Below are 27,879 nucleotides of genomic sequence, written 5' to 3' on the forward strand. Positions count from 1 at the left end.
ATACAAAATAACTCTTTCCTGGAGTAACCTGAGATGATTTATTAGGAGAAAAAAAAAAAAAAAACCAACACCTTTTTTGACATTTATTTAAGCTCAAGATATAGAAGAAATTGAGAAGGGCTCAGAGTTAAGTGTTTTGATTTTATCTATGAAGTAACAAGGGCATCAGTGACAGGTTCATGTCCTTAATTCTTATACCCACTAATACCGAAATCTGTACTGCTGGCTTTATTCCAGAAAGAGCAGGTACACATTTGGTTCTAGCCACTATAAAGAATCATAGGTTTAGATACCTTGATGTATGACCACGCACTTTTATTCACAGCAGAGTTTGGTTCAGAAACCAAAGAGACAAAGCAACAATTAGGCCAAGAGCAGACCACCACCATTAAATTTTTTTTCAAAGTCATTTGATAATCACACAGTTTTGTCAAGGTGAAGTCTATGAATATGAAGTTCAACCACTATAAGAAAACTTTTGTAAACAGCATTTTTTAAATGAAGTAGATACCTTCACATTTCTATGTATCTTAAAAAGTATAGTTACATTTACGCTATTAGACATTAAGACACGTCTACTTGATGAAACTGATCATTAGGATCTGGTCTAAAAATACAGTAATGCTTACACTCATATTGTCAGAGATGGTACTGTAAGTGTTCTCTTTCTATTCCAGCTCCTTTTGTGCAAGCAAAGGATTTCTGCATAAAGAGATCATACACTTAAAAGAACTTACTCTGTTTGAGAATTTTTTGTCTCAAGTCTTTTTTCCATATTAAAGGAAATACTGAATCATATAGGAGTTGATATGAGTGATAAATAGGGAACAGAAAAATCATAATGAGCATCTTTGTATTTTCAGAAAGAAAATGCAAAAATAGTCAACTTTCATTTGGAGCAATTTTTAAAGTGCTAATAAAAACTATGACATCCTGAATTTTTTTCCACAGTAGGACGATCTGCCATTGAATTGCAGTCTTAATGAAGGCCTCTTGAATTTTACTGTATACTAATGAAATATAAAAAACTGCAAGGATAAAACAGATCTTAAATACCCATGTATATTGATGCGTATTTATGTGCAGGTGTATCGCCATATTCATTTATTCAGCCATCCACTGCTACGATGGGAAAAGATTATTCTTTTACTTCTACCCATTGTAGGATTTTGCAATCAAAATTAATAGCAAGGATGGTTTTATCACAGCTATTGCACCCACAGATGCTGTACATAATCTTGCAACCAATTCCTAATTATTTCTTTTTAATCACAGATGATAGTGACAGATGGCACTTGGGGAAATTCAGCATTATGGGTGGGGGTAGCTATGAATAATGACAAAGATAGATGTAAAGCAACATGCACATCAATATTTTGCCAGATTTGTTTCTATCAAGTGATAAGGAAACAATGTTTTGACTATAACCTCCAGCAGCAGCTAAGAATGTTTTCCTTCTTTCTTTGGATGGAAATTTTTATTACTGTCCATTATTAAAATATGCTGGAGTGTGAAAAAAGGTAACAGCTCCACTGCCATTTAGTGCAGCAACAGCCAACGGAGTGGTAACAGCACATGGGGGTCGGAGACCCACTGAACATAAAGGATGAAAATATTTGGAGTTTCCCACCACAATTACATCCCCTAAAGGTTTGTCTTCCTGCTTTTCAGTGTCAACCCAATATGAGAAACACAAGCCTGCAGGTAGCATGGGATTAGGAAAATTCTCTTGTCAGCACTAACTAGCCCAGCTGTAGGCTCTTGTGACACGTCACACACGCCACTCACGATTTTCCACAATTCACTTGCTGGGCAATTACCACTGCTGATATAGTCAAAGTACAAGAATGTATGGGCCAAAACACATCAATAAAATATTTCCTGACATGAGAACAGGTGTATTTCCACCCCAGCTACAGCACACAGCCAGGGATTTAAATACAATTTCCAAAGATAACTAAAAAACCCCTACAACTTGCATGAAATCTGTAGTCAAAGAGGCCCTGCCCCAATTACCTCTTGGGCATAGAGCCTTCTACACACCCATCTTTGATAAAATTTGCACCATAACTTAATGTTTAGTGTGAATTTCAGTGATGCTGCTTTCTGTGCTTCTACTCTGCACAAGGTGCACGGGGCTGGTGCTGCTGAGGTACCAATCTGACCTGCACCAGGCAGAACACACTTCTAACCCAGCCAGGCACGGCACACACTGCATTTCTGCTGGTTTTATGCTAAATCTTTTGAAAAACCTGAGTAACTTGGATTAATGATGTCTGATCTAGTATAAGGTCTGCTGGGATAAAGCGGCCACTAAAAATATTAAGGTAATATTGCCCCCACTGGCTTTTAAAGCATCAGATATAAAAGTGCAGATGAGCAGACTTCAGGGCTTCCTCCTGTCTGGGAAAGGTAATTAGATTCCCTGCCTATAGGATGACACGTTTTACACTCCAGCCACACCTGCCTCTGCACTCCTGCCATTTCCTGAGGGGGCTTTTTGATATTATAAGCCCTCATTTAAACTGGATCATTGGAGCTCAATATTGTATCTGTTCTTTACCCTGGAAACAGAATCAGGCTACAGAGCCTGTGTAAGGTTGCTCTTGCCAGCTGTGACTACAAGTGGAGTTTCCCATATATAATTTTTATTTTCTCAGTTGCTAAGTAGCAAGAGTTAAATGCTCTTCCCTGATCATCACACAGGCTTCCCTGAAGTCTATTCAACAGTATCTGCCTGTATTAAACTCCAATTGATTTTAATAGGGGTGCTGTAGTCACAGGGAGAGCAGGATAACTTTGAAGGAATATGTTATGTGTTCAAAAAAAAAATTAACCCTCATCTTCTTAAAGTTACCCTTGCTTCTGCTTTACCAGTTGGACTATAATATCATCGTTCTGAAAACTTTTTTTTTCTTTTTAGTATATTGAAGTCCTGGAGGGAAATTAAAAAGGTACTCAGAGAGTAGGAATTTATTAAACATGGAAAGTGATATATACTATTATGTTTATTTATTTTTTTTTAGATTACCTGACTAGTGGTGTTGTTGTCACAGAACTCTGTTCTGCTCTAACCCACCGAGTAGTTGAGCACAAATACAACTCCATATGCTGCTCTACATACAGGCCAGGCCATTATGCAGAAACCTGAACTCCGTGATTACTATACCTTCCAGTTCCATACTGTGCCATGAGTGGTAGTAGCAGAAAGGAAGCTGGTAACCAGCATATTTCCTAAAAAAATTAAAATTCACTAACAAGCCTCAGATGCAGAGGGAGAAGAGTACAAAGATTAAAAGTCAAACTCTCACAAGAGTTTGAATTAATTAGAAACTTACCCTACACAGGTTTTAAAAAAGAGGAAAATGGTAAAGATGTTGAGTGAAATGAACAATAAAAAGCATAATGAAAATCAATTCCTTTTTCATAAAAGCTAGTCTTCCTAATTCATTTCCTATACAAATTCATTGCAAGACTGATTTAAATTACTTAAGTAACTGCCTAATCTTCCACAGGAATTCCCTGTCTCACACTTCCCTTTCCTTGCTCCAAGTGATTTTTCATACATGAAATAAAACTGCCCTAGTGGAAAGGTGGAAGAGGAAACAAATGCCTGTCCTACAGGGATGCCATCAATAAGCGCTGTCCTGTTTGAAGCAGCTGAGAAATATTTCAAAAGAAATTCCTGCTTGACTAGAAAATGTCAATGGTAAGACCCCAGAATAGGTTTTCACACCTGAGAACTAAGGAATTTGAAGAAAGACAACTTTGAGGCTGTTGATTACAGAACATTAACCCTTTGATGTTCTTGTTGCTCTAACACATCAGTAAGTTTAGGTAGAAACCCCCAGCACAGCTTTCAGCTTGGTGAATGTATGAAATGCCCACACACTGTGCAGCAGAAGAGCAGAGCCCCAGTGGGCAGCACTGCAGGCAGGATCCCCTGCCAGCACCAACCCTGCAGCACGGGCACCCTGCACCCTCCCACAGCTGCTCCAGTGTCTTCTCCTTTAAAAAGCAGTATTTCCACAAAAAGGTAAGCACTTTAACAACTGCCTGCTGCCCAGTGAGGGAGGGCAATCCCACCGCTCTGCCAGATTGTCACCTGCCAGGCCCTGGGGCAGGTCCTGGTGAGCTGCTCCACACTCAGGACTAACCACCTGCACCTCCAACATGACCACATCTGTTACACCAGCTAAGGGCTCAGCTCATTTCAACTCTCACTCTTTGGGCCAAAGGGAATTTTCTCTCTCAGCCCAGTTTGTGTCATCACCGGTACGTGAAAGTTACCTGATAATTTTTTCCTAATTAGAAATATTTCTATTGTCTACTCCACAAATAGATGGCAATATAAACCTAAGATTCTTTTCTCAGGGCACAAATAAAACTTAACATTTTCCTTTAGCTTTTCGGTATCAAGGGAGGCACGTAGCAGCAATACCAATGTCTCTACGTGACACAGAACACAGAATATATTTTAATTATTAGCATCATTTGAATAAAGCTTTTTTACATACCAATGACCTTGAGCACATTGAAACCGTAGCTATATTTAATCCCCTCAGCTGAGAGTGGGTCTGATTTGAACAAAGACCTCCAAAGGGAGCAAAACAGGTAATAGGACAAGCTTATACCTTCTCTGAATCAGGATGAGCATAGAACACATGAAGGAGAATTTGCTAGAACTTCAAGGGTTAGTGAAGAGGAGCTACAAGATCATTTGCTTCAGATTTGCTTTCTGCTCTGTGTGAGATGCGATATGAGGTTGCAAGCAATGCATCACCAGCTCAGAGTTTTTTAGGGAACCTGAGTCAATGTCAACTAGTCACATCTTAAGTGGTTTTCCTCAGGAACTTCTCAGAAATGCACAATAATGAAGCTGATGCTGACATTCAAGAAACTGAAGCTGATGCTGACATTCAAGAAACACTTGAAATGCTTTCCATTTCTATTGATTGATGGGCAGTGTTACAGAACTATCACCAAATTAAGTCACAGCAGAGATCCAAACAATAAGATTAGTGAATTAATAGTGATATTGAATTAAGCAAGAGCTAAACTGCAAAGCAAATGCAGCAGATAATTTAGTCACAAAAGTCTAAAGCAACAAGCAATCTTTGTCTAACAAAACCTGGAGACCAGAGGAAACAGCTTTTGCTGAAAACCAAGAAACACCAAAAACCACTGAAAGAATAATGAAAAAGTGTAAACAAGACTTCTCCTGGGAGAAGGAAATGCTGGTTAACACCACAAATGTCTCTTTTAGTTCTAAACATCACCTTGGGCCATCTTGCATGAAACGAGTCCAAAGAGTCATTCAGGAAGCAAACTGCAATTTTTAATGCTATCTGGATCTTCTCTGGGTCTCACTGTTGTTATGGACACTCAGATTTCTTTCCCCATTTCACCCTTTGCACAAAGCAAAGCTATTAATAAGCTGTTATGCATCAGACTGTTACAGACTGTTACACCCAGAATTTAGGAGAGGTAAGATTGAGACAGACCAGATAATTTCCTCAGTTATTTTCAGCACAGATTCTTAACAACCTTACCAGCAACCATACCCTCGTTCATACAGCCATATTCTCAGAGCACTGAAAATCAATTTTAGTAGCTAGTGACAGTCTGAGGCACCTCTTACTGAAGAACTTAAACAGGGAAACAGCTGCATATCAAATCTGTAAACCACTAGAGTTTGTTTTTTTTATAAAATCTCAAGCACTTCTTTGGATGGATTCTGTCACACAATTGTTGCAGTTGATCGGTGGGATATACCAAGTTTTTGGTCAGTATCTCAAAATATGTTCAGAACGACCTAAAAAAAAGTCAAGCCAGTTTTGAATTTTATTTGGTTTTGCTTTGTCTTATGTGTGGTGCTTTTTAGATTATTTGGTTTTGGTTGGGTTTGCAGGGGTTTTTTTGTTTCCTTTTTTTTTTGTTTGTTTGTTTTTTTTGTTTTGGTTTTTTTAATTGTTGTTTGTGTGTTGTTTCTTGGGTTTTTTGTGGTTTTTTTTTGTTTGGTTTTTTTTTTGGGGGGGGGGGGTTGAGGGGGTTTTGAAGTTTTATGAAATAATTTTTCCCTTGTCTAATTAAAGAGTGCCCAACATGAAGCTATAAACTCCCTAAACACTCAAAGACTTGCTGCTCCAGTAGGCAACTAACATTTGGAATGAGGCATATCTGGTTACTAGTTAGCATACTGGCAAAGAATATGATCTGCAGCATAATTAGAACACAGGACTGATAATTTACCATTGCTCTTCCCACATTTGGTGCAACTCTATTTTAATTAACGAGCAGTATTACAGTTTAAGTTTTCCTTAGTGTCGGGTTATGTGTGACCAGACCCCCAGACATGTTCTGACATACTACAGAAAAAAATCAAGAACTGGAGAAATTCACCACTGAGGATTGAATCACCTAGCAAGCTCTGTAGCTTTTCTCTCCTGGTTTTTCCTGTTCCCCACACAAAGACAAAATGCCCTCAAATACAGTCTTGTTCTGAACTATCCGCCAAATTCATTGACTGAAGCGAGACTTTAGTCTGAATTTTGGTAACATGAAATTGATCCCTAGCTCATCACATAAATGCAGCCACTTCCACATGCAGATTTCACATTGAAATCATTAATTACACAGGTTTAAGACAAGATAATATATCACCAGTTCCCTGGCCCACATAAAGCAGCTGCTATATTTGCACCTGATCACTCACTGGTCTGACATTGAGTGTCATTTATGAGAAGGAAGAAGACAATGAGTTTTTTGGTAATGGTTGCCTAAAAAAAGAGTAATAGAACTTAAATCAAACTAAAATAACTTTTCTTTATAAAAAAACCTTTGAATAATTTTAACTGACAGTTTAAGGACTATAAAGGCGTCTTATCCATGTTTCAACTAAATTTTTTTTACAAGTGTAAGTAATCCACTCCTTCAGGTTGCCAAAAACAAGTTGATTCAGATAAACTAAATCTGTAGCATTTTAATAAGGCACTAATTTGAATTGCACTCCTAATGGCAGGTAGAGATATCTAAGGATTTCATCAGCATTGATGTGTTTTTTATACATTAACCTGTACATATGTAACATATTTACTCCCATAAAGCTCAAATGCTAATTATTTAAGCTGTCATTAAGTAAACCCTGTTTTGCCCTTACCCCTGCACAGAAATCAGTTCCCATACTGCACAGAGCGAGGTGACATTTGCTGTTAAACAGAATAAGCATTTTGCCTGCAATGGGAAATTTCAATTTACTGCTGCCTGAATTTATACTGTGCATAGTTCTCCCTTAAAAATCTTGGTGAGGTTTTAACCAAAAGTTTCTTTTCCTGTCAGAGACTGAAACCTGAGTTCATTTTATTCACACTGAGCAATTAGCTATGAAGGTGTCAAGGAGTAAAGGAATAAAAAAAAGCCAAACCAACCAGAAAGAGGAGGCAAGAAAAGGAGTCTGGTAATTTTGAGAGTAGAGTTGCTCCACACTTCACCAGCAAACTGAATTGTCACACACCTCCTCTGGCCAGCAGGAAAAAGAGAGAGGAATTTCAGCCCTATGCTGATTGAACATTGCTCCACGTAAATCCTCTTCTGTGATAAATTGATTCAAAAGTCAAAGATTACAAAAGCAGGTGAAAATATATTAATAAGTATTCAACACTATTGATGGTGACTAGCTCAAAAGTGTCCAGACCCCTTTAGAAACTAAGAAGCAATTTGAAGAAAATAAAACTTCTAAAGCAAGATAATTCTTTAGAGCTTTGTTAAATTTATCACAGTTGGTGATTTACCTTGCACACAATTCATTATTTTAAAACAGGAAATTAGATAAAAACATTAACTACTTCCTACATAGCATAGTCTTACTTCCAGAAACCAAAACATTAAATTGTGCTCATTGTAAAATAACTTTTCCATCTCTATCAAAAAGACTTCAGGAAAAGTGTTTGTATTCTGCTTCACCCTGCATGCATTAATGAAGATTATTTGTTGTGAAGTTCTACAAAAAAGTAGTGCTAAATTTAGTCTAAGGAACCGTTTTTTCCATCGCTACTGAAAACGTCATATATAGTTCAATAGTAAAATTTTAACTATTTCTGGCATCCCTGTGTCTACATCTCTAATACTAAGCCATCTGAAAGGAAAACCAAATCAGCACCAGACACATGAGCTTCACCAGTACGTGACCCATGAGATAATACAGCCCTGGTAACAGTCAGTTCTTTTAACAAAAATATCTGAGAGCAGAGTTTTGACAGCCTGGAGCGGGACTTTGGATTACTTTGGTGAGCTAAAAAAAAAAAAAAAAACAGCCCCAAAAAAAAATCAAATGAAACCAAGTCCCATCCCTTTTTTATAGTTTGAAATAAACCATGCCTGGACACACAACCACCTTAAAACCTGCATTTCACATTTGATGACTGGTACCACCTTCTCTACCTTTCAGCTGTGTAACCCAGTATTTAATGGTGCTGCAGTTTGCCAAGGTCTGAACTCTGCAGAGCACTCATGGAAAGACTGGTTCAGGGAGTGAATGGAAAGATTTGTCAGCTGAGAACTTTGGGCTGTCAACTCTTTGCCAAATGTTAAGACACAGTAGCTACAGGAGAAACTCCTGCTCATATATACCCATATACATTTTTTTGTCAATGCTTTGCAGAGAGCATGTGACTAAGATATAGCAGAAAGGCAGAAGAATGCAACTCTACTCTAAATTACGATAATTTTAAAAAATCATGAAATGTTAGGTTCTAGGGTAGCTTGCAGCTTAATGTTGACAATGAAGAATAATTTGAGACTTATGCTCATTTATTCTTGTCTCAGCTCTATACACAGTGCCTTATCACTTTAAGAAAGACCTTTCCCTCCTAAATCACGTTATTTCCATTACTTAGGGAATTACAATATTTGTACAGTTTATACACATGTAATACAATGGGATTTGCATAATATGAAAGGAATTTGTGTTTTGATTAGGAGAACCACCTGCACAACTCAAGTATTAGTTTCTGGTTATTCTTTTAACCCAGGCGTTTCCATCTCATATGCTAAAGCTCCCAGTGAACTGCCAAGTTTGTCTGGGCTACAGTGACAGAAACTGGCACTGCTTAAGGCTCTGTTAACCCCAAAAAGACAATGTGTGAGAACACGAGGTCATCTTGATTCACAGAAGACACCATGCTCTGTCAATTCTGCTGCCAGGACAGAAACATCACATGTACATGCTCCTCAACCAGCTAAGCAGAGAGGGAAATAAGAGCCCAAAAGCTTGTTCTTCCTGAACGTTGCATGAAGAGAAATGCTACGTACTTTCATGACAGACACACCCTTTAAATCCAACTGCCTTAAAATCCTGCATTAATTTGTTAATTACATAATGTATTTTCACACCTTTGTTAATGATATAATGTAGTTTCACACCTGTGGAAAGTCCTCAAGTAATATTTTTATTCTGTAAACCCTTATCTTGAGGAAAATTGGCTTTCACTGCATCAGCTCACCAGGTGTCCTAGCTGTCTGTGGTGGTAAGGACAGTAAACAGAGCAGCCTCAATTTTAGAGCTCTCTGTTCATCATAAAGACACTACATTTAAAGGAAACCCTTTCAATAGTGTGGTAGTATTTGGGCTCACCATTTCTGGCAGGCAATCCAAGACTATGCACATACATTGGAGAAGAACACAAACAACTATTTCAGAGGAAAGAGTGACTTTTCTCCTAGTGCCTACATTTCAGGCACAGGAAGGGGCTCAATTATGCAAGGCACTGCTCATCATCTCAAAGGTTCTGCAGAATTCGAATGCCAATAATTGGCAGTGCCACATCTTAGGACAACAAAAATCCTTTCACATAGATTCACAGGGAGAGACAGTGTGTTGTTATACATAGATTTATCTATAAAAAATAAAGCAGGCTACCTCCGAAAAATGCAAATCCTACCTTATAACCCCTGAACACAGGTTGTCCAGATCAGCACTTGAAAAACTCCTGAAAACAAAACATAAAACTAAGTTGGTACTCCTCAAACTTCCCAAAATAGTTAATGGTTCAATTTCTGCTTATTTTTGCTCAATGTCTTGTTAATCCAACACAGGCTGGAACAACTAAGTCTGATATGAAGCTTCCCAGGAAAAAAAAAAAAAAACCACAACAAAACCTAAAGACATTTTCCACTGTAGCATGAATCTCCCCCATCAGAATTTTTTATTGCCAGGTTTTGACAGGTCAGTTTATTAGTTTTTGGTGTTTAGATCAGATAAGAAAAGCAAATAATCAGTAATCTACAGCTTTACTACTTGCATGTTTATGTTGGTTCATTACAGTGCAACGATCAGTAGAGTTTTGTATCTCCAAACTATCTCCCCCTCTAAAAAAGCCCTTTTGAGATCAGTATGAAAGCCTGATGTGCCCCTAGAGGCACAGTGCTATACTAAAAGCATTTGTGCAGGTTTACAAAACCTGCCAGGGATCCCTGCAGAACACCACTTGCCAAAAGCAAGACATTCAAGACTGCCCTTGCACCAGGCAGCCAAGGCAATTACAGGATATTCAGCACAAAGCCAGTTATCTTACCTCCTTTACTACAAGCTCCTTCATTTACAAATCACTAACATCTTTAAGTGAAGGAGAAAACATGCACGTCTGTGGCAAAACCAGAGGAATTTCTCTCACAAGGCTATACATCTAGTACACTACTTAAATAACGCTATGATTGTCTGTTACACTATTATCAGGTTAATATTATGATTTCACTTTGTCAGTTCAACAAAATTACATATTGATGTCTTGTTTTTCCACAGCAGCTTACCCTGCTGTGTTTATTTTGCTTGGCAACTGGATTTCAACTTTTAAATAAGTGTGCAAGATGGAAAGAATGAATTCCATTAAGTAATCTTTTATAAATAAACAAAAGATCACAAAAAAAAGTATTTTTCTGATGTCTTGAGATTTCCTGAAGTTGCAGTAAACTCTTCAAAAGGCAGAGAGAAAATAACATTTCTGAGTGAAACTCAATGTTAAAAATGGAAAGATGAATGCAAAATTTAAATCTCTTCCTTCAGTGCATTAAGACAAGATGAACACTTATTTTCCTAGTCCAGACATCAGGTAGTCACAACAGAACTACAATTTACTGCACCATATCTATAGGTAAAACAGAAAAGTCAGGTATTTTCCAGTAAAAAGTTATGTGCTTTCTAAAACAGCTACCTTGCATAGGACTTGTGTTCTCCCTATAGTATATTTGTGTTTACACACTGGATAACCATTAACTAAATATGTTTAGTGTTCTTTCTAATTTTCTTCATTAAATATTTAAGACACTGCTAGGAAGGAAAAATAACCCCAAACACCTTCACGTAACATGATTTTGTCATAAAGAGTAAATTTCTTAATCCTTTGCATTGTGAGCAAGTGGTTTTTATTATACAACTTTTTAACATTTATATTTAGGACTGTCAATTAAAGATAAAAAATACATAAACCAAATCATATGTTTTTCCTCCAAAATTTGACTTCCTTTGTAGGACCAGAACCTATCACTTGTATTTCCACTGAGGATGTAACTTGCATCATGAGCAGTCGTACAGATACTGTTAATCTCATTTGCTCAATAGGGTAAGAAAACTAGTATATGACACACCAGATTTTAATTTTTTAGAAAGAAAAATTATATTTGCAATTGCTTTTACAAAGCCATCTCAGAAACACCAGCTCCGGATTCCAAAACAAAGGACACCACACTTTGCCAGCGCTATAGTTTAATACTTATGACAAAGTAGCAATAAATCTTTTTAGTTCTATTAAAATACCTCTGCACTCAATTCCTCACTGTATTAAAATCACTTTAGAAGGCAGTTGTTTAGCTTCTCATTCTGTCTCCTGATCATATTTCTTCCTCTTTTCAAGAAGATGACAAGTAACATTAAAATACTGCTGCATGGGGATGTTATAGAACATACCACAGATGTTATTGAGTAAAGAATGCAAAAGAGGGCTGGGGGAAACAAATGCATGCTGAACAGACTCATAACTCAACTCTACTTGACTCTTCTTTTACTTGGAAAAATTTATCATAGTTCTTTTAATTGACTTTTTTTAAAAAAATCCAACTACTTTTTTTCCTTGCTCTTCATGCTTTATAGCCTATATCTGCGAGGACAACACCAGAAAGAAGCACATCCTGAGCTCTCCTACCTACCTCTTGCCAGCAAGACTAATTCTCTAGCACTAGTGTATTCAGAAATTCAAAACACAGAAGTTGGAAGCTGAATATACAATCAGGTATAATTTAATAAGACTTTTCCCTTTAAAATTACTACAGAAATAATGTTTATTAAAATGTATTTTAAAGTTTTTGAATGACATCAAGAGACTGAATACACAAAGATTTAATTGTGATGACTTACAACGAATAATTTTCCTATTTTTCTACACTCAGCAAGAGGAAGAAGGGTTGTTACACACAGCTCTTCATTCAGCACAGGGCAAAGCCCTCCAGAACAGAGTTTGGCTGTGCCTGGCAGCAGCTCAGTCAGCTAGGCAAAACCCCACCACCACTATTCAAGCAGTCTCTTTTCCAAGATAATTAGAACTCACAGAAACCACCAAACATTAATGAGGAAACATGCACACAAGAGAAAAGAATTCAGACATATTGAGGCCAGATCTGCCCAGAGCACCAACAAATGCTGTGAGCACACACCAAAGAAAGACAATCTGCGGCATCTGAAAGACAAATAATCACTGAGATGTTCAAATTGTTGGCAGCTAAAACGTCTGCTAACCCCCCAGAAATATGCAAGGTGTAAAGGGCTTCAGCTTTGTCAGAGCTGATTTTCCACATGGAATCTGGCTGGGTTACAAAAACACACTCAACTGACAGTACAGTTCAAGTGTCAATTAAGATAAGACATCAAACAATTTACTAGTAATTAAGAAGCTACTCAGACATGACAAATAGATTTGCTACTAAAATTTGGTCATGGTCTTAAAAGATCTCTTACCATTGTCAGAGTGGAAGAAAGCAAAGACAAAGTTATGAGTATGGGAAAATGAGGATTCAAAACAAGTAGTGCTGAAATAAGAAATACAGTAAAGTTGATTGCTATATAACCCTAACATTACAAAGGACATGAATTGGATGTGGACTTGAAACAAAACTTAGAGAGAAGAGAGCCTTGCCTCAGACCTAACCACTAGCTAGAATTTTCTCCAACACATTTTATATCACCTTTTTCAGAATGTGCTATTTCTTACAAACCCCATTACTTGCTACATACCTGCTAGTTATGAATTCGTAATTCATCCTAAAATGTCGTGATTGCTGATCGAAATACTGTAAAATTTCTAATAGTCTTAACTTGTCTATGTATTTATATGCAAAAAATATAATTAGGAGAAGACCGAATTTCCTGAGGATATTTTCTGTTAAATTTCCTTTCTCCAAGCAGTATTACTTCAAGGCAGGCACATCTGTTAATTTAACTAACACTCAGCATCCCTATGCCTAAATGAATGCTTTCATTTGAAAGTGGGCTTGTCTCAGCTGAAACCAGGTCCTTGGTAGGCATGGTTTATTTTTGTATCCCTTACAAAGGCAGAGATATCCTTGTCTGGATAGACTCAGACTCACTGGAAATGTCACTACAGACAGGTAGAGACCCCAGGCAGAGATCAAGGTCCCGTTATCTTCTGCATTTTGTAATCATACACTAAGGGATCACCACACTTACAAAAAAGATATGTTCAGGAATGAAAGGGCACAACAGATGAATGAAATGAGGGAAAAGGAGGTGGGGAAGAAAGGGCAGTTAAACCACCAGTAAAATAATTTCCTGCTTAGATTGAAGCCATGTGCAAAATTCAAGCTGACAACTGTTTTGGATATTTTGACTTATCAGATATATTTAGTTACTCAGTCAATACAACCATTCCCTTCCCCTCCTAATTGTTTTGGGGAGAAGGAAGGATGTGGTATTTTATTCCTTCCTTCCCCAATTACTTCGATATATTTTTCCCCATGTTCTATTTCTAGAGGTATTGTCCGGTTGTGTCCCCGCTCCGGGTGGGAGCTGACCTCCAGCTAGCTCGGGTCAACACAGACACAAAGTTTCCAGTTCGTTTTGGCTTCTCGGCTCGGCAGCTGGACCCAAAGGTGACAGTCAACAGCAGCAGAAGAGAAAAGGCTGGCTCTCAGCTTAGCAGGTTAAAGGATGTTTATTAGCAGAGATCTCCAAGCTCCGAGGCGAGCGGCTCGGGGCTTCCAGGCTGAGAACCCCGCGGCTGAGAGCTTCTAGGTGGAGAACCCAGCGGCTGAGAGAGTTTGCTCCTCCCTCCCACCCCCTATAAGCGGGGGAGGGTCCCAGGGAGGATACAAAAAAGACCACAAATCAGGGGTTTCAGGGGGTAACAAGGTGTGCCCACCCCCAAGCTTCAGACCACTAAAATCCAGAGCCAAAGGAATTCCCCCCAGGCTGCCTATCACCTGAAGCTCTCTCACGGAGATTTCACAATCTGGGAGGGACCCCGGGAGTGATAGGCAAGCTGCCCCAGAGAGGGGGGTTGGGGCAGAGGGGATGTTACATGTCATGTGAAGTATGGGATGATTGACACAAAACACCTTATTATACAGACAACACAAAAGGGATACAGAATTGGGGATACAGTGAAATGAACCATAACATAAACTTCTTACAAAAATCTAATAAAACAGTTTTGCACCACCACAAGGTATTAACACTCAGTAAAATATGAGCAATCCCTCCTCCACAGACTCACTCTCCTCCAGGTACTCTTCTTCCTCTTCGTTCCTCAGAACACTAAATGCACCTTTCTAAAGGGATGCTTTTATAGTAGTTTTTATTGCACCCCCCGCCTTTGGCAGCTGAATCAGCAAACTGACCCAAGTCAATGCATACTGTGGGAAAGCTGCTGCCAGGACAAGAGGGGTGGGGCCTTTGATGAAAGTGTGACTACCCCCTTTTCAGCAGGACAGCAACAGCTGAGATCCCTTTCAGCCAGCCATTGAAGTATACCCCGTTCCATTCTCTTTCCTAGTCCTTCATACGATGACTTCCAAATCAGCCCCTGCCCAATGCCCTCATGCATGGTGAGTCTTTTAATCCCCTCTCATTCCTCACAGTCATGGGTTTCATTTGGTTATTTTGTCCACAAGTGCTCTGCATGTTGTTCTTTAGCTCTTGCAGTACACTGTTGCCTCTCAAGGCACAGGACAATCAGGGCAGGAGGCAAACGGTCATTAATGAGTGTGTAATGAAAGGTAGGGAGACATTTGGTTTGACTGTTGCAATACTGAGAAGGAGCCAGAGAACAGAAGGTGAGCAGAAACTGGGAGCACTGGCAGCACGAGCTCAGAAAGTGGTTTTAGCAGCAGAATCAACAACAGGTAAGATCAAGAATGACTCTGCAGGCATTGGGGGGCAACAGGAGGATGTTTAAGAAACAGATGTAAAATAGTATGGATATGAAGGAGTGTCCAGATCTTAGAAATGTCATACAGGAGAGTACTGGTGGGGCAAGGACACATGGGGAGACAAAAACAACGCAAAGGAGAGCGAAGGGTTATTGTTATCCAGAGTACAAGACAGATGGAGAGCTACATGGAAGAAGGGAGAGGAAAAGCCAGAGTGTGTGCTTGAATTGACAGGAACATAGTGATTGATTTCATTCTTCATCTAACAAGTATCTGGGACAGCCTGAGTTCTGAACTGTGTTTGCCAAGGGAAAAATCTCCCTCTTCCTGCTTCAATCCTCCCTGAGTGCCTTCAGTAAGCAGAACAGCCTCTCCTCTGCTCAGGATAATAGACATGAATTCATTAGGTAAAATTCACACCATATCATCCTGCTTCCTGGCTGTACAATCCTCTTCATCCTGATTAAAGTGCAGTCTTGCTGCAGGAATACACCAGCCGCCAGACCTATTTTTGTCTCAGTCAAGCACAGCTCCAAGTACCATTACCACATGGGGTTACCATTTCCTATCCCACAAGTTTCCGGAACAGCATTTTTCAGGTCAAAATACTCTTTCAGTAAAATCAAATCACTTCCTTCAGAATGCAAATCTTTATACTTGTTACACGATAGATGACATTCCAAATTAAAAACCAGCTTAATATGTTACCACATAGAACGCTGTTTCAAGAAGGCAGAGGAAAAACAACATAACAGGATTTTTAAGAAAAATGAGAAAAATCAGGCACCCGCCTTCCCTTACCTCTACTCTTTCTTCCATAAATTTCCATCAGAGCAAAATTTTCTCTTGGCCCTGATCCCTCCCCTCCAACACCTTCTACACGCTTGTTACTACTTTGGAAACCATTACACTATAATAAAACTTCCGATCTTTTGCCTTCTTTGCAGTTATAAGTGTTCAGGTTTTGCCAACATAGTACTTGTTTGTGAGTATTTTTAAAATACTACATTATGTAGTAATGATCACGTACTTAGAATAATTGCCTCTCAATCCTGTCCCCTTCCTGTGAAAGGTTTTTGTTCAAAAATGTGTCAGTCCCCAGTCAAAATATCAGACTCTACCTCTCAGTCTTCAAGGGAGCAGAGCTGCTGATATTCCTTCCTAACCAAGAACAGTGAGTTCAGAAAGTGGGACTCCACCAACTTATTTTGTCCGAGTCTTCCCATGTGGTAGAATAAAGTTTAATCCTGCAAAGCTGAACCAGGAAAGGTAGCAGACCTCACACTTCATCACCAATGAATTAATCATGGTTCTAAGTAGCCAGCATGATTTATTGTTTTCTCTTTTATGATAAAAACAGTCAAGTAGTATGTTAAGTGTGGTAGATTCTGCACACCATTCAGTTATTAAATTAGGCTACAGTTCTGTTCAAGCTAGAATTTACCTTTTGAAGGCATTATACATTCTTAATCATTTTTCTGGAGTTGTTCTTTCCTACCAGGTCTTGTCACCATTGCTTGTAACAAAAGACCATAGCTTCTCTTCTCCACTAGTTGACAAAACACCAAGTTTACCTCTATATTCCAACTGAAAACTAAGCTTTACAGCTAGCACAAATTGAGACAGTTTACTCTGTAAGCCTGCACCTGATGGTGACTGAAGCTGAGTTTTGTCAGTTTGGTAAGCCAAAATTTATGGCACTTTTGACAACTTCAGTAAGAAACACTATTATAGGATGTTGCATATTACATTAGTGAATGTTTCTGTAAGATACATGTTGTTAGCAAGATTAATGCCGTGGCAATAAATTTACAATCATCACAAATAAGAACTGAAATTACCATCTCCACCATTTCTGTTAAGAATTAAAGGGAAAAGTCCTCAAGAAAAGAAGAAATCATAAATAGACAAACACCAACCAGCAGAAATTCAAACATACACCACTTCAGTAAAGAAAATCTCATTTTTTCATTGAGGTCTGTGCATTGGCATTACTAATAATTATTGGTACAAATTATGGGATCAATGGTACAAATTGTGGGTCTTCTGATGTGAGAGAAAAGGGAGGGAACTGACTCACCCAGTGAGAACACCCAGAGCCTGTTACTGGCTCAAGTGCAAGATTTTAATTAGCATTGAAATGCATTATATTTAGCCCCATATTTCATCTACAGCATCCATACCACAAGTCAGTCACCTCATCACAGCAATTGTTTTTAAAACATAGTCTGAGCATGAAATCATGATTTAGTTTGTACAATCAGATCCCTAAAGCAATACAGTCCTAAAAATTTTCTAAGTGGCCAAAAGGATAAGAGAAACAGGATTATTAACTACAGACATATTCCAGGCTAGAAATATATATTTTTACAGATCAAAGGGTGTGATCTACCAATATGGAATGAAACTATTTGAGCATGTAATATCTTTTATCTGCCTGACCACCCAAAATGTAAAATTTTGTTGCCCTTATTGCTGAGGACAATTACTTTTCCTTCTGGAGTTTGTGCCTGAACAGCTTGACTGACTAAAGAGTAAGGAGTAATGGAGATATTTCTCCTCTTTTCTTGATACCTGAAAACTGCAGAAACAGAAAAAGAAGGGCAGAGAAGAACATTAGTCAAGCACAGGGAAAAAAAAAAAACCAAACCAAAAAAACAACCCAAAAAGCTACAAGAAATAATGAGTGAGGCAAGATGCCAGGACAATTTGGCAAAGAAACAACTTTATAGAGAATAACAGGCACTATGGAGAAATGCAGATGTATTGGCAAAGGGCATAGGAAAAAGGGCATGGTAAAAAGGGCACAGGTAGGGCACTGGGAGCTGGAGGGACAGATGCAAGTAGTTGAGGATCATACAGTGGCAGAAGCAGAATCCTACTGAAGGCTGCACTGATACACAACTGTAAACTGAACCAGGAGCCTCACCCTCTCATCACTCCTCTCTCATGAAGTCAAAAGCACATCTCATCTTTCTTCAGTACTCTATTCTCACAGAATTACTGCATTGGCTTGAACTGCACAGGTCTGCACTGCAAACCTTGGTATTGATTTCTTCCTAGAACTGATGCCTTCACATCTAAAATTTCTTAAAAGTTTCCAACTTCAGAAGCTCTACCCAAGAGCATGCAAGTCCAGCACATTTTTCAAGAGTCATCAGCAGGCTTATACAGAGTAACAACAGGATAATACTGCTTGGACTGTCATTACCATCCTCTTAATCCCACAATTGCCTCTGAAGCCCTGCACCCCAGGCAGAGGCAGGCTATAGCTCCAAAGCTGGGCTTGCACACATGCCTGAGCAGCTGTCAGCACCACACCAACAGCACTCCCTCTGTAACGAGGTGTATTTGGTCCCAGCTTGTTACCCAGGCCCTGCATTAAGCCACCACAAACACATCTCTGAGCACTGAACCACCTCTAACTTCCTCTGACAGTCCTTTAATCTTTAACAGCCCTTCATGTTCTCTCTCCATCAACTACACCTACAGATGCCAAATTACCAATGCCTATAGAGTGATTTGCAGAAGCGACAAGTACCCATGCACTCACCTTACGATTAAAAAAAGTTTCCTAACATATCAAGTACTTCAAAAATAAAATTCAGAGTTCTCAGTGTCAGACAAGTTTATGGCATTAACCTTGTGTCTCATAGCCTCATGTCTAAAATGTATCTACAGCTAATGACAGACATTTTTCTCTCTCATACACACAGTCTCCCATAATAGATCCAATTTAAGGATGGGTTCATTAATACTTGTCACAATACTACAATTGATGACAGTGCCATACACAAGTCTAGGCATACATTAACTTGCCTGGGGTTTTTTATGGCAGGGCTAGAATAGCAAGTAGTTAATAATACATGTGACCACACACTGAAAGATGGAGAAAAAAATACCTTTCATAGAAAGTGTTGAATAAGGCAGAAATAAGAAGAGGAAAAGAAAGAAAAGACCATACCATATGCTAACACACCAAGTTTGGGTTTCAAAACTCTGCTGAACTCTGAACTTTTTTTTAAGCTTTGTGCATTTCACATTGTAGTCTTAATAGCATTTCAAGAAGAGGAATACTAGCTTGTTATTAAGATGGTATCTAAGACCATAGTCTCTAAAACTACTACACAGCAAATCTTCTAGCATCAGAGTTATCTTGTGTTTCACCTAAGTCCTGGGAAAATACCTTCTGTGGGAAGTGGCAGCATTTCAATATTTTCCATGACAACCATTATGCCAGATGCATTGTTTTTCCCATTATTAATACATACTGATAAATTTTATGATGGAGGGAGAAAGATCTGTTTTAAAAGCACTGAGAGCAATGAAAGCATAACACAAGAACAAAGCTGTTATTATAATGTACAGATTTGAAGTTATTTAGTGAAGTATTAATAAATACATGTCAGCAAAACTAAAATCTTGGGCAAAACTATAATTTGACGTCTACCCTCAATATTCTTCTTAACATTATCTTGTCCAAAATATTTTAGATACTACTGTGCAGAGACTTATCCTGCAAGAAGAGAGGAAGCAATGAATACCCACACCATAACAAGTTCATAAAATGTCTCTGTACTGACAGAAAACCTATTTCCAGTATCCCACAAATGACTCAAGTTATGAAATCATTCATTATTTCAGCTGCAAGCGGGGAGCATACTAAGATGCATTTATAATAGAATGGAAAGAGGCATGCAGTGAGTAATATTTCAGTGCAATTAAAGATAATTTCAATAATAAATTATGTACCATTGTAAACCCAGTGCTTAATATAAATATCACCAATGACAGTACATTAGAGTGCATTTGTGTTTTATTTATATTACAGCAAGGAATATATAATGTCCTAGGTTCTAGGATGTTTTCTCTGTTGAAGTCAAGGTTAAAATCAAACAGTCCATGGGAGGTGTAGCTCTGTTTTACTTATTAGAACTCAGGCTCTGCTATTTTTTGGTTTGAAAGACACTGTTTGAGACTAGAGCATATGTTACTTTCTTCTAAGCTGTAATATTTTAGCCCAGATGTGTTTGAGTACACGCATAGCAAAGATTAAAGGATTTGCTGCGACCACCTCTAATTAAAAAAATATATGAATGGTAGGCTTAACTCCTCAAAAAACTTCAAAAAGTTTTCCAGAAATCAGTGAAGACATTAAATCCATGGCTGGTGGTAGGGGAGCAGGTTCCATCAAAGACAGATGCTGTTTCCGTCTCTTCAAATTCTTCTGCCCTGGAAAAGAGCTTGAGTGAAGTTATCCAGCAGAGGTGGGTTGGAGGAAGCTCACATTAGAGGTGGAAAGTACTACAGCAGAAAAAAGGGAGATGCCAGGCTCCTGAACCTACAAACTGTTATTCCACAGAGAAGTTTTGTGAACCATGAGGAAGCACTGGAAGAAGTTTTCCCAGGTTAGGCAGTTGCTCTTGTAACCTGGACAAGCAGACTTTTAAACAGATACTACTTTTGTCAATGAGTTACTGACTAAAGATTTAAAACGCTAAATGAAGTTACCTGACATGAGAGAGAGCTCTTGGGAAATGCAGTACTACTGATAGCACTCAGACTCACATCTGCAAGAGTTTGTAATAGTTTGAGTTTTGATAGAGAACCTTTGAGAGCTGACTAAATGCTAAGGAAAATGGATTGACTAAAAAGTTGATAGAGCAAAGAGGCATTAAATTATTCAACAGCTACATCCTACATGCTTCCACAGAGTATAATCCTGATTTAGCTGTGTTCCCATGAGTTGCCTCTGAATATATTCTAAGGTTTATAAATATGCTATGAAATATGATATTTTCAAGAAGTTAAGAATCAGAAGTTGGCAGCAATTGTGTGTCCTGGGTTGACAGTCTCTTTAGAGATCAAAGGTCCCAGTCTAGACTCTTACCCCCCTCTCAGCCCTCCTGGTTCATTGTTAGTTGGATAAAAGCCTGCAAAGTATTTTTATAATTAACCATTCACATTGTTTTACTGTAAGAAAATCTAGGAGTATTTAGAGTCTTAGACATCATAGCCTGAAAGTTTCTTCTTCATTATAAGCTCTAGATAAAAAGAGCATTTGAGGCTACAGGTCGCAGACATAGCTTTAATCAAGGTTTATTTAATGCCCAAAGCAGTGAGATCTCATCCATCAGCCAAGCCTAGAGGTGTGGGCAAGAACATATGCTCCATCATCTTGAATAGATGATCAACTTGCATTTTCATTTCCCACCACGCGACCAGCAGTCATGTTTTCTCAGGCAGAGCATGGCTGAAAGCTCTCAAGGAAGCAATTTCATCCACTCTTCCCTGAAAGGGACAGTGCCTTAAAGGCATAATTAAGTCCTAAATACATTATAGTTAGTGACATTTAGCAAAGCATGTCATCTCCGGCAAACTGCCACCATAGAAGAAACAGCAAACAAATCTGTTTGCATTGTTTTCAGTCGGTTTGTGATTTTTTTGTAGCTGTATTGTCAGCAAGTGCGGGAGAAAGTATTATATGAAATAAGCTGGTTAACAGATTGAACTAATTATATTGATGCAGTGAAACGAACTAATACATTTTGTAGGAGGCACTATTTGGGGACAAAAATAATCTTTTTAAAGCCACACAAAATGCTTCATATCTGCTACCAACAGTTGTATGGCTTGCACTGCGTGCAATTGTAGAGCTTGACAAATTAAATGATCATTAGAAATTCAGAGCACCACCAGTGTCCTGCTCAGTTTCGGATTGGAGAGACCTTCCCTTAGCCCTGCCCAGCCTTGCACACACCTCCCCCTCCACATTTTCTCTAAAAGAACCAATGTTTCACTTCTTAAAACATCAGCAGAAGGGTATTAATGGGCAAGAACGGCCAAAAAACTCCAACATCTCAGTCTGCAGTCTCCTTGCTCCCAATGCTACACCACAGAAATTGACAGGAATCTTGGTTAATCTCCCACAGGAAGAGGGGAAAAAATTAATCTCAGAAAAGAGAATAATAAAAGCAGGATGTGTCAGAACTTTTTAATTTAAATGTCTCAAACTCACAGCCAGTAAAGGAGAGCATGGAAACTGCCAAAAAGACATCCTATTAAACCAGGAAATTCTGTTCAGGTGCTCTCCATTAGAGATTACATGAATAATCAGGTTTCTTCCCTGGTCCCCCTTTCCCCAATCTCAATTTTCAAATCGTATCTAACAGACAACAAGATCATTTTCAGCTAACTACCCTAGGTCATACCTAACCCATTACATCAGTCCTGCTATACTCAAGAGCCTTCTTGGTGGGGAGAAATTATTTGCATCTCCTGTCAAAGCAGCAACTACTTTCAGTGGTTTCAGAATTACTGCCTGAGCCTCCATCATGCCCTCTGCTTGAATTGCTGGAGAACACAACTCTCAGTAAAGATACTGGGTTTGGCTGTGGATACCCTACAGCTTGGGGCTGTACTGCTGTCTGCCAACTTCACTGAGGAAACAGCAGCCATCAGTAAAAGAGGTGAACAACATCAAAATTGACAACATGAGATTCAGAGCTCCATTGTTAATGGAAGAGTCTTCTGCATTTAGTAAGGAGATGTTACTACTAATTGTTTTAGCAAGTGAGCATTTAAAATAATGTACTTTGAGAGGATGGAAAACCAGTATTCCATGTCAATGACAGCAAGATCCAGCCTTATTGTATAGGATACCCTCTGCAATATCAAGTTTATCTAAACTGAGCGCATACACATATAAAGTTGTTCTTAATATTAGAACCCAAGGGCATTCACCATCAAGCCATGGTCATACCTCTGCCAGAAACTGCTCACCACCTGATACAAGATAAGGACAATCTCTTAGCTCCAGAGGCCGGGTTAGAGAGGCCAAGCATATGAACACTACAATTTTACCACTATATTTATTGTACAATTAGATTTTGTTCATTCTTTTTCCTTTTAGCACAGGAGTGCTAAAATTTGCACAAGAAGTTTCATCCGCAAGAATTATCTTCTCTTCAGCAGGTGGTAAGGTCTGATTTTCACTTTATTTATAAAAACAACAGCAGTAACTTAAATTCAAATTAAGTTGAACTACCCTGTTTCTTACACAATCTTTGTAGGATACTGAGGGACAGTTTCAAGGCTTGCTAGCCTGTGTGTTACTAACATGACAAGCTCACATTTAAGTGCAGTATTAATGCACCTGTGAGCCACATGAGACTTGGAAATCATTTCACTACTTGAGAGCAGTCCACATCTTGAGCAGCTGGAAGTGCCTGAAAAACCTCAAGGGCTGTGGACCATAAGATGCACAAAAATGCGTGATTTACAAGTAGAGTAAAACGCTATTTAAAAATGGCAGCTTAACAAATGAGATCTTAATACCATTTAAGAGCTTTTTATACTGCTAACTATATATCCTCAAAGCAACTGTGCTTTTAGATTAGAATGAAACTACAGCATAAATATGAAGGGTAAAGACTAACTGTGAATATGGTTTGTCACAGTGTTTTCTGTTTCACAAAGTGATGAGGCTTCGGATACAGAAGGCTACTGGGATTTAAAGCCACAGGAAAATAACTTGGCACCTAAGACAGATATCTAATTTCTCACACTAAACGCCAACAAAAAGCCACAAACACCATTTTGAAATAAAGCACTTGCATAGGGCATATAAATGAAAACAGATTATAATTATCTTAAAATGGAAGATGTTTTAAGCAGCAGGCTTGACCTTTATTTTAAAATGCATTGGATAAAAGTATCTATCTTTTTGCAATTCCAGTGATCAGGCATCTAACCTGTTCCAGGTTTGAGGTGCAAAGCTCCTGTTGGGTTGGCCTTGCAGCCTGCTCTTTAACACATCATGTGAATAGAAGACACTGGCTCCTCCTGGCCAAGATCAAACAGAGAAAGCTTCAATTTCATTTATGATGTTTATAATTTTTTTTTTCTGTGCTTAGCCATCTCAGGTCACCAAAAACGTTGTTTTACTACACACAGAAGGAAACACATGAGCCTTTATTCTCTGCGCTCTAGCTGCAAGGTGAGCAGAAAACCCATGGAATCCTAGTCCACTCCATCCAACAGTGACAGGTCTTTCCTAATCCTTCAATGCTCCAAGGCAGTGCAAGAAGGCTCATGACTGTCAAAAGCTACAAAAATGAAAAAACAGCTCAAAAAGAAGAGCTGGGGAAAACTGGGGCACAAAGTGCAGGTGATTGGTAACTCCAGCAATGCTCCTCCACTCCCCTTGTTGCTGGGAGCAGAGCACTCCCCTTTTCACCCTAAGCAGCTGTCACCACGGATGCCACAAGACAATGTGGCAGCACAGGGAGTGCTTCTTGTGACAAAAGAAGCTCTCACACCCATCTCAGCAAGTGGTACATACACAATTAAATTTATGACTGACTCACTGAATGCACTCCACAGGCCTGTAGACCCCAGAGCCAGTTTTCCATGGGGCTGTGAGGGAGAGAGAGCAGGCACATCTCAGAACAGACCCAGCCAGATAACATTAATTCATGATCTGCTGCTGATATTTTTACTTCAAAGTTCTGCAGTGAAGGGTTGGGGTCATTTGCTCTCTTTCCCCCTCTACCTTCTGAGATTCTGGAGCCCCACACCTCTTCACTACAGAGATATCACTTAAATGAAATCGCTTCTGTAAGCCACTTGCTTTATACTTTTTTCCAGTTTTATACTGCTTGGAAGGCAATTTCTCTGAGGACAGCACCTGTCTCTTATTCCACATTTCTGTATTGGCAGCACAACAGGCCTCACACTTGCTGGAGCATGAGTTATTATTACTTACATCAAAAATATTATCAAAAAAAGTTATGCCACAGACATCAGTTTAAAAAGTTGGGATTTTATTCTCACTGTTTAATAAAAACAAAAAAAGCGACACCAAAACCACTGCTTTTCACATACAACTTCCAAACCCTGGGGCAATTATTGCAATTATTTCATGCATTAACCTTTGTGCTATCCAGGATAGAGGAAATGCAGCTAAATTGCTTATCAGAACTAGTGCATGCAAGTGAATTAGACACAGTGAATGCTGTAGCTGTGTCTGATTCTTGTTTAATAGCTTCGGATGATGCCATTTGGCATTAATTTCTCTCTCTCGTTTTATTTTGTCACACTTGGCATTTACTTCTGTGGTACTCAACTTCACAGTTCAATACAATTGAAGTTACAGTGATGCTGAAAACATTTCTTTAATATCTTAATGGTTCGGGATACATTTACATTTTTTTCTTCCATCTTTGATCACAGGACTGCACAATTATCTCTGCAGTATTTATTGTTACCAGTGATGCAAAGTGCTGGAGTTATTAGACCTTGTTTTAACCTTATGCTTTTGTACCTCAAAGTACTTTCCTCTCCTTCCTGATGCAATCTGGAACTCAAAAGGTCAGTTATGCACATGACATTGCAAGGCTACTGCTATTTCCTACCTTTGAAGGTATAGGTTAAACCAAACAAAAACCTGAGCCACAATGACAGTTCAAATACAGAGCTTTTCATTAATTTTCCCTAAGCTCACACAGCTTGCAAGACTGAAAGAAACACAGTCAACATCATTAAAATAAACATTTCAAAATCTTTAAAAGCAAGATATAGGCAGGGCAGTTTGCAGGTGCCACAAACAAACCAAAGCCCTCCATGGTATTTTGCTAACAGGATTCTTCCTTTGCTGATAGACTAATTTTCAACTAACATCCAGCCACAGTGGACATGTAGAAGAAATAATGGAATTTGTCTGCCATTCATTTGGGTCTGAACAGCATTATGTACTTGCATTACAATATAACAATGTTTGTCTTTTAGTTACAAAAGAGCAACAAAGCAGGGAATTAAGTTTTCAGAATAGTGAGCATGTAACAAGCACTAAGACAATGGTATTTAAACAATTTCCATCATCTTCTCCCTCCCTACCCAAATCAATAATTCAGTTATGGAATCACCTCCACTTTTTCAGGACTCACACTCCACTTTTAGTTAGAGCACTAATAAAAGACCAAGTCTTGAGGAAAAACCATAATTCCAGTATAAGTTATGCTCTGAGTTTAGTGACTGTTTAGCAGAAACTCTCCTGCAAAAATACAATTTGTAACTTGTCACATTCTCTCCTCCTCACACCTGAGTAGCCGCCACCCATGCCCAGGCAGCCCCAAGCACCACACAAAACTGCAAATGTCCTCCTTGAGCTGTCCCACACCCTCACAGTGCTCCTGCACCTGGCAGGACAACCAGAGTCAAGTCACAATTGAGAGATGCCCATAAGGAAGTTTATGACTCATGCCTTTAATAAATGCATTGCTGGCTCACCCAAACATCCTGCCTCATTCCACAGGATAAAGGTGTGCTATCTACCGGTGACTATTTTGAAGCCAAGACACTTGCGACAAAAATATGCCCAGAAAGACACAATGTTTCTGGATCAAAGGATCATCAGCAATAAAAGCTTCTGAGAGGGAAAGTCAGCCCTGTTTGCTGCACACAAAGCAAATGCATTTTAGTCCAGCACTAACTGACAGAAAAGCAATCCTCCGGGTGCCACTAGAGTCATCCTGTTGGTTTTTAAATCCTGTTGCTCACAGCCAACCTAAATAACCTGTCTCACTTAAAAAAAAATAAATTAGAGCACATCTTCCTAATTCTCAGTATGTCCTAAAACACATGTTTATATCAAATCTATGTTTTTCTGGTTACCCCATTCAACATCAAAACTGATTAATGCCCATTGCCACTTAATTTGTTGTATTTGTTTCTAGATAATCTATACATAATCAGCTACTGTCAGCTTGCATAACTCCCTCTTCCATTTTTCTCTATTCCACTGCACCTGCTGCTTCTCAAGTAATTACTTAATTGTGAAATAAAAGATCATTATTTAATACTTTAGCAAGGAGGAACAGAGTTACTTGGTCATAGATTAATAAGGACTGAGTTTTACAGTGTGCAATTGAATTCATGTTAAATATGTTTTGTCATCTTCTGTAATAAGGTCCTGAACTACAGAAGGAAGACATCACTCTGAGAATTTGCTAATGCCCCTGGCATATTTTGATTCTTCCCTTGCCCCCCTCAGTGGCCTACTTAAGATTTTCATCTTTTGAACTGCAGTAATTCCTTCTGCATTTGCAGCAGTTTTACTTTTTCCCCCTAAAATACATTGTAATGTATCAGGGTTATAATCCTTATATTTAAACAACAGAGCCACAAATGCTCAGGGGAAATTGGAAACATCACCAGCTTATTCCTGTCATAATCAGTAATTTTCTGGTTTCTTCTGTGTCCCTTTGAATTATCACAATAAGAACACTGGGGTTTTTTGCTAGAGGAGGATATTAAAGTAAATAAGTCTGTGTCCTCCCACTGAACCAATAAGAAAGCAGAAGTATCTGATAAGTTAATAGTTTCAAAAGTAATACAATCTCTAGAAGCATCTATTGCCATCCTACTTACAACTTCATACTCCTCAAA

General features: G+C 38.7%; 1 long non-coding RNA gene across 2 annotated transcripts in view; it reads right to left on the reverse strand.

The window, feature by feature from the left end:
• Positions 1–20,230: 20,230 nt before the first annotated feature.
• LOC120755188 (uncharacterized) overlaps positions 20,231–27,879 on the reverse strand; it is a 40,806-nt gene continuing 33,157 nt past the window's right edge. For both annotated transcript variants that reach the window (XR_005701660.2, XR_005701661.2), the window contains one exon: positions 20,231–20,664. This is a non-coding gene — a long non-coding RNA (uncharacterized LOC120755188). The remainder of the gene's footprint in view (positions 20,665–27,879) is intronic.

Source organism: Hirundo rustica, chromosome 7, assembly GCF_015227805.2.
Source record: "Hirundo rustica isolate bHirRus1 chromosome 7, bHirRus1.pri.v3, whole genome shotgun sequence".
NCBI lineage: Eukaryota > Metazoa > Chordata > Aves > Passeriformes > Hirundinidae > Hirundo > Hirundo rustica.